The sequence below is a fragment of the Melopsittacus undulatus genome, chromosome 16 (assembly GCF_012275295.1).
Source record: "Melopsittacus undulatus isolate bMelUnd1 chromosome 16, bMelUnd1.mat.Z, whole genome shotgun sequence".
In the NCBI taxonomy this organism is placed as follows: domain Eukaryota; kingdom Metazoa; phylum Chordata; class Aves; order Psittaciformes; family Psittaculidae; genus Melopsittacus; species Melopsittacus undulatus.
The window spans coordinates 2,936,448-2,947,719 of record NC_047542.1 but is presented as its reverse complement, the minus strand read 5'-3'; positions in this window follow the sequence as shown (position 1 = coordinate 2,947,719).

The window sequence follows — 11,272 nt, the reverse complement described above, 5'->3', positions numbered from 1 at the left end:
AAGTGTTACTGAATCAGACGTGAGGAGGTGTGATGGAAACAGGCAGCGCAACATGCAAATCACAGCAGCCCTTTTGCAGCAGTGTTTGAAAGGCACCATTAGCCCCAAACCTGTTCCTCTGCTGAGAAAGGAGCTGGGTGCTTCTGTGACAAGTGACAAAAGAAAATACCTCCTGAATGCTCAGCAGGGCTGTTTGTGCAGGAGGCACATGCACAGGGGGTTTCAAGCGGAGAGGGTTTGAGATGTGATGCACTGAGTGTAAATCCAAACTCGGAAAGCAAATCCAAAGAATCAGTGTTGGCATTCTCAGGGTTTTCCAGGAACTGGCCTCATGGGTTGTAAATCCATTGGTCTGGCAGCACCAGAATGAATGCAATCCCAGATGGCTGTGCCAGCCTTGTCCCTGCCTTTGCTCTGCTGTAGCATCTCTGGAAGTCCCCGGCTGGTGCCTGCAGAGAGCACTGCAGCACAGCCAATGAAACCAGCACGGACTTTGGAGCTAAATAAATACAGAAGGACTTTAGTGAGCAATGCAGTGGGGATTTCCAAGAGGCTGGTCAGGATAAGGTGCTATTCTGGATGAGCTCCTTGGAATAACAGCTAATTCAATGGCATATTCCTCTCAAGTGGAATCTGTAAGCATTATTTGTTTTCCTTTGTTGCCTTAAAACACAGACACTGACTTTAAAGCAAGGAGGTTCTTCATTTATAGCGTGACTGCCATATAGTGCATTTCCCATGTTGATAGTTCATACTCAGAGTTGACTAATAGGAAGTAGCAGCCAATTAGGAACCTAAAAGAGCTTTTCATTAGCTTTCTGAAAAATTAAATACTAATGATGTAGGTTTGAATAGATGTTTACTCAGGGGTTACTTATGCATCCATAACAAGCAAAACTTCATTCTGTTGATGTGGGGAGGGGAGGCTCAGGCAATCACAGTGACTGCTGGCTGGTGATGGAGCCTGGACAAGTTCATCCTTGCCAACTGCTGCTGTGACCACTGGTTTCTGTGGAGAGCTGTGGAGGGAGCAGCCGTATTTCACTGCACAGATGTAGGAAACTGCAAAGCACAGGCAGGGACAGCCTGGGACAGCGGTGGAGAGCACTCCAAGATGTGCCTGTTCTAAAGGGAACACTGGACACCGTGACGTCTGGAGAGCACAAAGTATCAGAAAGAAGATTGGCATTTAGAAATTCAATGGGTAGATTTAGATTAGACATTAGGCAGAAGTTCTTCCCCAGGGATTGGAACTGGATGAGCTTTAAGGTCCCTTCCAACACAAACCAGTCTGGGACTCTATGATTCTGTGATGAAAATTACCCACTTAGAGGATGCAGCCAAGACAGACATGCAGGTCACCTGAGCATCAAAGCCATTATGTGCCATGGATACTGTCACATTTCATAAGAAGGAGGTGAGAAGGTTCCTCTGACAAGAAATGGTTTTGATTTAGTGCTGTTATAATGAACTGCATGGAGTGTCTCAAGATGACAGAGTACCTGGAAGGCAGTCTATTCACGCGTAAGGAGAACTGCCATCTCTTTAAACAGAACAAAGATAACTGAAATAGGTTTGGATATATTCCCTGTGCCAGAGCAGACATGTTAGCTGCCAGAAATCATCCCACAGCTGTTTCCAAATGGTCAGAAAACAGATACACTCAATAACTACACCCAGCAGGATGTGGGCAGATAAAAACATCTCTGAACATCCCCAATGGTCCATTATGAATAACAGCACCTCCGGGAATTCTGCTAACCCATGGCTCTGGTCATCTCACGTGTAGGTGAGTAAAGTGAACGCTTCCAAGTGCCAATGTTCAGCTGGGTCTTGTGGGAAACCCAAGGGCCATGTTACAGAGCTCCAGTCAAGGCTACTAAGGTGCAGTTTGCAGTTTGAGGCAAAGCCAGCTTTTATCAGTACTCCCACGTGCCAAGAGATGGACGCAGTGACTGAGTATGAAATGTTTTGTCATCTCACTTCCACTTTTCAGCAAGCTGATGAAAATAAGGCAGAAATCCCTCAGACATGTTGTCTTCCCAACTCCTGATATGTGTTGGCTACTTACAGAGAGTAAGAGAAGTCTTTGGAGCAGATGTGAAATTCAGCTCTTGTTTGCTCACTTGTCATCACTCCCATAGCAAAACAAACACTCCTGCTCCTGCAGAAATTAGCCCTCGTGTCTTGCTGCTCTGCCTCCCCACGTGCTTGCCCGATCATCCCTAGGAATCATGGAACCAACCAGGTTGGAAAAGACCTTTAGGATCAAGTGCAACTGCCAAGACCACCACTAAAATGATGGTTCCTTTCAGTCCATAGGCTGGTCCCATGTTCTTAAAGAACCAGTCATTTCCACTGGTATTTTCTTTTTCGAACATGCTTACTAATAAAACCTTTTAGTTTACTTTTTAGTAGTTTGGTTCCAAATATTGTTGGGAAAAACATCTTTTCCAACCTAAAATTTGAGTTTGTGAAATGGCTGAAGTCTGTAATGCCAGGAATAAAGCTGCTGTGCAGCACCAGAGCAGCAGCATTGGTGAGCCCAGCAAACTGTGAATCAGTCTATGTGGCAATTAGGCTGAAGATATCACTCATCTAAAACCTATCTAGAATGGCAGCTTGCTGGACCTGAGAGTCGGAGGTAATCCAGAGACAGTCATGAGAAGTGATTTCATGAACAACCTCCTGAACACTGAGCTCTACACCATTTATCAGTACTTTCCCTGTGTGAGTTCCTCTGCCTCCAGAGGGGTATTTGCCAAGGACACAGAGCCACCTACAAACTCCACATAGCACTGCAGCAACCAGGAGATCAGTTTGGTACAAATCATAAGACTGGTTTGGGTTGGAAGGGACCTTAAGCTCATCCCCTCTGTCAGTTTATGGCCATTTCCCCTTGTCCTGCCTCTACCTGCTCTTGTAGAAAGTCCCTCTCCATATTTCTCGTTGTCCTTTTAGGTACTAAAGGCTGCTATAAGGTGACATAGTCCTTTTATTAAAAGCAAAGCAGAAGTTGTCTCAGCACATTAGGGAACAAGGCTGGAATAGCTGAGTGAAGAAGGGGATAAAGCACACAAATAGGTGCTGAATGTCCCTGCATGCCGGCAAGAACAGCGCTGGCTGTCAGCAGACAGACGAGCACACCCCCAGCTCCACAGCCTTTATTTAGCAACCCCCTTTTCACAGTTGTTTGAGGCAGGGGAGGTTTCCAAACACACGCTCTCAGCTCCTCACACAACTGCAAAAGCACAGTGCCTGCGGCAGGGTGGCCTCTCTGCAGCACCCCATGGGTCCCCTCGTCCCACACGGACACCGTGGATTGCACGACAGGGATGAAAGGAGTGTTTAGATATCAGTGTGGTGGGAATGGTTATTCCTGAAGTCTAAAAGCATGTCGAGCTGCCCACGGGGCCAAGTGGAAGAAGGTGATTTTTAGGTCTGTTTTCCCCACTCCCAAATATCTGTATTTTCTAAGTGAAATTGGCAGCAAGAGATTTGTCCCCCAATGAATGACAACAGTTTAGGGTACGGTGATGACCGTGAACCCCAAATTCAGAGTGATGTGGGTGTGTTCCTTTAGCCCAGCCCCTTTGCCAAGGGTTGTTCATATGAGACCAGAATCCTGACAACCTTTAAAAGCATCATGAAAGTGCAATAGCTTCAAACATCTGAGATTTATATTGATGGGTTTTGTACCACTGCCACCTCCCTCCTCATAAAGCTGCACATCAGCTTTGAGATGCCAGACAGGAGACCACCTGCCTTCCTCCTGATTTATGACCAGAGTCATCTGGTGCCATTTGATTCCTCCCAGTGTGAAACCACTCATTATTTATATTGTGAAGAACTAGAAATAGCTGTCAGGTGTCCTTCTTCAGGTTGGCAGTGGCAGAGAGGAATGCAGTGTATTCTGAGCATCTCTATCGTAGTACAAGATGTAAAAGAGAAACTACCCCAAGGATGCCTTAGAAAGAGCAAAATGAGGAATGAAAGTGTGATTTCCATGTGAGATACCGCTCGGACCCTGTGCCGTGGGGAGATCCTGCATACCATCCCCTAAATGTTCACAAACAGCTCTAGACAGCATGGAGAAGACTTAGTCCTTTCTGCTTAAACCAGTCTGTATGCTTTGAGCTCCACTGATTTGGTCTGTGAGGTTGTCCCGAGTTTAAACAGCTGTTCTGGTTTTGCTGGGTAAATAGGTTTCTTGGTGGTGAATCTTTCTGGTTTGCATCTTGAAGTTTCATTTCAAGCTTCTGGTTCATAATAGAACCAGGTTCTTACAGCTCAAATCGCAACCAAAGCTCTGAGCATCTCTCCCAAGGATACAGAGGGAAACCACAAGAAAGAGTTGAGGTATGAGATGGTGATAGCACACCATCCATGAGAGCTGCCACCACACAGGATGAAGGTGTGCTTGATGTGAGAACTTTGTGCTTACAGCATCAAGTTCTCTATTTCTTGGGTGATTTGATCAGTGCTGCATCCTTTTGACTTAGTGTAAAACCAGATTTGGAGAAAAAGAAAGGTGAAAGGACAGAGAGGATGGGAGCTGGGACATGGGCTTCAGAGCCAGGAAAATCAAGGTTCTTAGGAAAAGGTGGTCCTTGTGGAAGAGAAGGGCCTTTAGATGCAAATGCAGCCTGGAAAACCTTCTCACGTGGTGTTTCACTGAATTAAAATGTATTTTCTGCAGATAAATAGACAAGCAGATGAAGAGCAAAGACCACCAGATACTTCCTAGCAAAGCATTTTCTTAGTGTTATTTTCTATTGCCTTCCTACTCTGCTTGAAAAAATATATCCAATCACATATGATGTATTAGTGCAGATCACTGCCAGGATAAGGAGCCAAAGAGTGAGTATCCAGGAGGATGCGGATGCCAGCTCCTTGGGGGACAAGAGGGACACTTGCCAAAAGGAAGATAGTTTCCAGAACTCACTAATGAATTTGCAGAGATATTCCACAATGATACATCCAAGCATCTTGATAGTATGAAAACCAGTTGTTCCTAATGGCCAGGTTGGGCAGGGCTTGGAGCAGCCTCCTCTAGTGGAAGGTGTCCCTGCCACCAGGGGTTTGGAACTGGATGAGCTTTGAGGCCCCTTCCCAACCAAACCATTCTGTGATTCTGTGTTTCTATAATGTCTTTACATTGTGCTCGTTCAGCACAAACCACTTTGATTTATTAATCCCAAATGAGCAGATGCTGTTGACTTGCAAAATATTTACTCCTTGAGAAAAGGCTTTGCCAAATGGCTTTTGCTGTTGGGAGAGAGCAGAATATGGGATACTTTCCCTGGATGCTATGGGAATGGGATTTGAACACGCTGTTTGCATATGGCTCGCTGGGGGCGGGTACAGCCTGGCAGGCTGGGCTGGCACTGTGGTCACATCACACCCTTGCTGTGCTTCACGTTCTGCCAATGAAATTGTGTTCATTTGAACTTTATTAATCTTTGAGGCTCTCTCTTTGGTTCCCTCCCCATCCTGCACAAACCTACATTCACTTTTCTCCCTCCGGGAAAATGAATCCAAGCAACTTTTTGTGCAAGAGAAGGAAGAGAAAATCAGACCATGTTCCCGAGGCCACAGAATTGCTCAGATATCCATTTCAAGGTGTTTATTACAGCTTTCATCCCATCCCCTGGCTGTTGAGACCAGATTCCCTGCCTGGCAACAGATGAGATGCCAATGTATTTTTAGCAGTTTGTTTGCTTTGACTGAACCCTTAAACAGCATCCTGCTTTTAAGTGCTTGAATTACCTTGGGGCTAACAAGCTCAGCTGAACTTCCCCACACAAGGAAGTTCAGGAGTTACATTCCTATCTGTGATGAGGAACCATCCTGCCTGTAGGAAACTAGGGGTTTACTCTTTATTGAAGGGACCTGGAGTATGTCATAGCTATTAACTGGCCCGCTGAGTTCTTGATTTTACAGCAAGGAAAACAGCAGAGATTGATATCACCTCAGTAAGGGCTGGGTGAGGGTGTAAGGTCATCTTCAGTCTTAGTTCTCCCTGAATCTGACAAAAGACATAGAAATGCACCAAATGCCCTTAAGACAGGGATATCACCCCTGTCTGCATGATCTTGTGCACACAGTTGTGTCTGGGAAAGCAACAGTTATGCACAGGTTTTCTCATCTCTTTTGTCAGTATGAGGAAAGCTGCAGCCGTCCAGAACCTCCTTGAAATTCAAAAGGGATATAAAGGAAGATAAATTCATCCTTCCTCTGAGCTTTTCAGACTTTTGAACCTTTCAGCACCATTATTTGTAGGAGACATTAGGTTTGTTGGCAGTGGGCTGGCTTCTTGGCTTTGCTAATCTAATAAGCCCTCTGGACTAAAGATGCTCTTGCAACCAGTAGCTGGCTGGAGCCCAGGCATGAATCCATTCCAGTGCCCAGGGGTTATCCCAAGTGGAGCTCTGTCCTGTGGAGGTGGAGGAAGGCAATGGGAGAAACAGAGCCACTGGAGCACAGGGATGCTGACAGAATTTTTGCATCAGAATTAGAGTATTGTGCTGTGCCAGAGTCTATTACACATTTGGAAGGGTTTATTCCTGCTAATTCCTATACATTAAATTGTTTTCTGTGGTAGGAAGTTGTGACAAGCCACAGCAGAGGGAGGAAAGAGGCACACTGCTGGGGCAAGGCTCTCCTCAGGTGGGGTGAAATGCAGCACCTCTGCCAGCCCCTGGCATCTGCTCCCCTGCTCCTGGCTCTGGAGAGGTTACCCACCCCAAGCTGCACATACCAGCTCACTGGGTTTTAGCTAAACAAAGCCAAATCCCATTCCCACTCCTTAGCACAAGCATTCAGCAAGACTTGAGAGGTACATGTATAGATGCACAAATCCATGTGAAAACTCTTTGGAGAACTTAATGCTTTCTGTAATGAATATAACAGGGATCATTTCTTTTAATGGACCAACGTCTCCACAAGCTGTCAGCCACTGCTGCAGAGAGAACAAAGCATCTCCCTTGCGTTCCACTGCAAAGGTCTTAATGAAGCTCTGCCCATTTCTGGGAAGCCTAAAAGTCTTTGTGCTTGTTCCAGCATCGAGCTGGATACAGACCACCAGAGTTACCAAGTCTCTCTCTTGGGGCCTGGCTAGGAACTGAATTGCTGTTATGAAAAATATGTTACTTCTGGTCTTCTTTTACCCTTTTGTTCAGTTCTTTGCTAAAATTATCCTTTGAGTCATAGAAAGCTCTTTTAGGCTCCTCCTTTTGTTTTGCCCCCTAAATGAAGTGTAACAGAGAAGCTTTGATTGGATTCCTCACTCAGTTGGTTAATTAGGTATATCTAAATAAGTTACCAAATGCATTCCTTTGGACTCAATTCCTTTATCCAAACTGAAATACACTGTTCTCCAGAGAGTTCTTGTTTGAGAATTGACTGAAGGGAATTATTTCAGGTAATGAAGATCACTAAGCAAAGTAATTTAATTTTCTTCCCTGCCTCTTCCTCCCTCCAAGAAATGTAAATGTCTGTGTAACACTTGATCAATAAAAAAACCTTTTCAAAGGTTAAGCTGGCCAAGGATGCTGTAAGTTAGGCGAGACCAGCATGAAGTGAAAGCCAGGAGGGATGGTTAGGAAAGTAATGAAATTTCCTATTAAATTACTTGAGATTCTGGGGGAACCTGGGTTTTGGTTGGTTTTGGTTGGTTTTGGTTTGGTTTGTTTGGTTTATTTGTTTTCTTTGGGTTTTAATTCTGCACTTTTGTGAAGGGCAGAGCAGGGATAGTGGGTTCAAAGACATGAACCTCTATGGCCAACTTAGTTGTACTGAAGTCAGCTGTGCTGAGGCAGGGTTAACCTGGCTGAGACCCAGCAGGTGAAGGAGATGCAGGATGATGGGAGAAAGGTGAATTGCATTGAAATGATGAAGCTCCATCAGTGATATATACAGCAAACCTGCCTAGCAAGGGCTGTAGAGGAAGAGGAAAGGAAAAGTGGAGGTTTGGGGTTTTAGAAGACTGCAGAAGCTGGGCAACAAAAGGTATTTGGGGGTTTTATTTTCCTTACCTTTTTTGTTGTGGTGTATTTTCATTATTTGTGAGTGTCTGGTTGCCACACAACGTGGATGCAGTGTGTGGTTAGGGAAGTCTGGAAGAAATTTGCTCTAGCTCTTTTGTCAGAGTGAGTAATCTGAGGAAGAGAGGATTGTTTCTCTCTAAGGCACAACATTTTTCATCTTTACTAGTTTTCTGTTTAAAGCTGGAGAAGGGATGAGGTTGGGAATGCTTTCCCTTTGTGCTTGGCCTTGGGGAGATGAAACAGGGACCTGTTTACCAACCTCCTTTTATGCAACCAAAGAAACTGCAAAGCAGTGAGGTTTCTGTCTTCAGTGAGATCCTGAGTCATTCCAGTTCCTGCTGCTTTAACTCCTGATTTCTTTTGTCTCTTTGCAAGTGTTTCTTCTTGTCTCAGCTGTGTCCTGTCTGTGTCCCATGCTGCTTGTGCCAAGAGTTGTTGCTATTCCTATAGAAAATACTTTCTATAGTTCACTTTCTCTATAACTGTAGTATCTCAAACTGCAAGTTCAGAAAGTCCTTAGTCTCTCATCAGTACTGGATACAGACAAGCAAAAAATAGCAATGCTAAGTCTTAAGTAGCTTTCAGGCTTTAAACTTTATTCAATCCTGTATCCTGGGCTGTGCCTTAAGCTCAAACCTCATCTGTAGCTGGGTCAAACCTTCTTGACCTGGTTTAGTGTTGCCTTGGGCTGTGTTGGGAGAGTTTAACTCCAGGTTTGTGGGCAAAGAGGGTTGCTGATGGAGGAAAGGAGCTGGGGATCTTTGTTAGAGTGGAAAAATCTCCCAGTGCTGTAGAAGTTCATGCTGGGATTACTAAGAAATGAGCTGGACACTAAAACACTGGGGATGTGTCTGAGATCCGAAGTACTTCTAGAAGTGACTTTAGCTTGGAGAAGACAAGGCTCCCTGCTTGTGTTTGTACCTTAAACTGTTTTGTCTTCTCTGGTCAGAGTCTACTAGAGGCTGTTGCTGCTTTTAAGGTCATTTGTAAGATGATGCATACTTCGAAGAAGCAAAATGTCTGGGGCATTTAAATCTGGCTTCATAGAAGGAACAGATCCTGGACAGGGTGTTCAGGTCTCTTAAATGCCTGCAGAGCCTTTGGGAACAGTGGCTACTTTCCATAGCATCGGGCTTCCCACCTGTTAATTTCCAAAGCCTGGCTCAGGTTTTTCCAGTCACTTTGTAATGAGTACATGTTTGTATTAAAGCTTCCTGTGGTGTGTTCATTATAGTTTCTGTTTTACAAGGGCCACTCACGGAAAAGCACAAACACTTCAGCAACCTGTCAGTGCTTGGCTTTGAAGCTGGCATAGGGGTGAATACCAAAGATCTGTTATCTTAATAAGTACAGGAGGTTACAGAGATGTTAATACCTGATCTTGCAGAGATGACAGGATTAAAGGTGGTGGAATCAGATGCCTGTAGAACATAAGGTTCTGGGTGCTACTGTTTTTTCCTGAACTCAAATTAGTAGGTTGTGGCTTTGCTTGCTTGGGTGAACATACTTGTTGGTGCAAGTCTGAGTGGGAGCACACGTACCTTGGGCTAAAGGTGGGAACTGACAGGATGGTCTTAATTCCTTCACTCTTTGATGGTATCAACCTCTATCAGAAATACTTGAAGTAATGCTTACACTTTGTGGCTGTGAAGTGCAATCTTTCAGTTCACAGCTTTCCAAACAGCCATGCTGCTGTGGTTAGGAAGCTTTGTGGGGTGAAGGCACGCAGTGTGCATCTTATCAGCACCTATTCCTGCAGTGTTGTGTGACATGATGCCAGGAGGGCCCTGGGGATGTGACTTGTGCATAGCACCTGCCCAAGGTCCCCTGGGCAGCAGCCACAAACACAGGGGTTTTTCCACCACTGTGACAAACTGGAACATTTCTTTCCATAGCTTTGGGATGCTGAGCAGCTCACATGTGAGGGTCAGCAGAAAGGATCCCAGCCTGCTCCAGGTCTGTGTGCAGGGAGGTTACACTGGGAAAGGGTCACTCCAGCAGGGATTTGTGGCAATGAATTTCTGTAGTTTAACCCCAGCAGCAACTCAGCCCTGCAGAGCTGCTCCCTCACTTCTCTCTGGTGAGATGGGGAGAGAATCAGAAGAGTGAAAGTGAGAACTCGTGGGCTGAGATAAAAGTGGTTTAATAGGGAAAGCAAAAGCCTTATGCACATGCAAAGCAAATCAAGGAATTCATTCACTGCTTCCCATCACAGGCTAGTGTTCAGCCACTTCCAGGAAACAGGGTTTGTTCAATCTGTCCTTGTGGTTCATGTGATGGAATTCCAAGATGCAGACTGTCTTCTGTAACAAGTACAAGTCCTGCTTGAAGCCCTAAAGTAATCACTGTGTGGGTATGGAATAAGTGATACCATGTCCTAGCTCTTGGGATTTTGTGTTCATTAAGCAGTTGAAGCCCTTTGCCCATGTTGCTTTCACAGTCCTTACTCTGAAATGTTCGTAGTTTCAAGCCCCAGTTCTGCAGTAAGATGGTTTTGGCTGGATCTTTCAAGATATCTGTATGTGACAAGTAATACTCTGTCCAGAGGTGGTCTTGCAGTAATGAACTGACTTACTGTATTTTATGATGCTTGGTGTGCCTTCTTGGCACCCAGAGGATCTCAGATCTTTGATCCAGAAGGTGTGATTTATTGGGCAGTTATACATCTACACACCATCACTCATGCTGGAAAGAGGCACTGTGATCTCATCAGTCTGGGGGCATGTGACATGGAAGGACTTCTATCAAATGAGGGGGGGGCTGATGAATGAAAAAGTCAGGGAAGTTTAGGTTCAAGCCAATATATTACTTTCTACATTAATATTGTGCAGACAGTAGCAAATAGAGACTGTGCACAAATGTTAGTGTTTTTCCATGATGAAGAATTGCCCCTCTGCAAAGCTTCATTTTAAGGACGAATGGTTTTTGGGCATCAAGTGATTTCTTATGTAAATGTTAGTTCTTTTGTTATACAAAGAAACAGGGAAAATAGGCAAATATTTTTCTTGGGCTGTCAGGAAGCAATCTGTATGTGCTGCTCTGTTTTGGGGGATGATGTGGGAAATAGCATCCTGCAGGTCCTGGTGTGAGTGTGTGACTGCTGGAGCCATCTGAGTCAGCACAACCAGTGTTTGTCTCTCCAAGACCAGCGAGCCACAGAAGTTGCAGTGTGTTTCTATAAGGAATGGTGGCCCAGACAATCCTCTTGTAGCTAATCATTACTA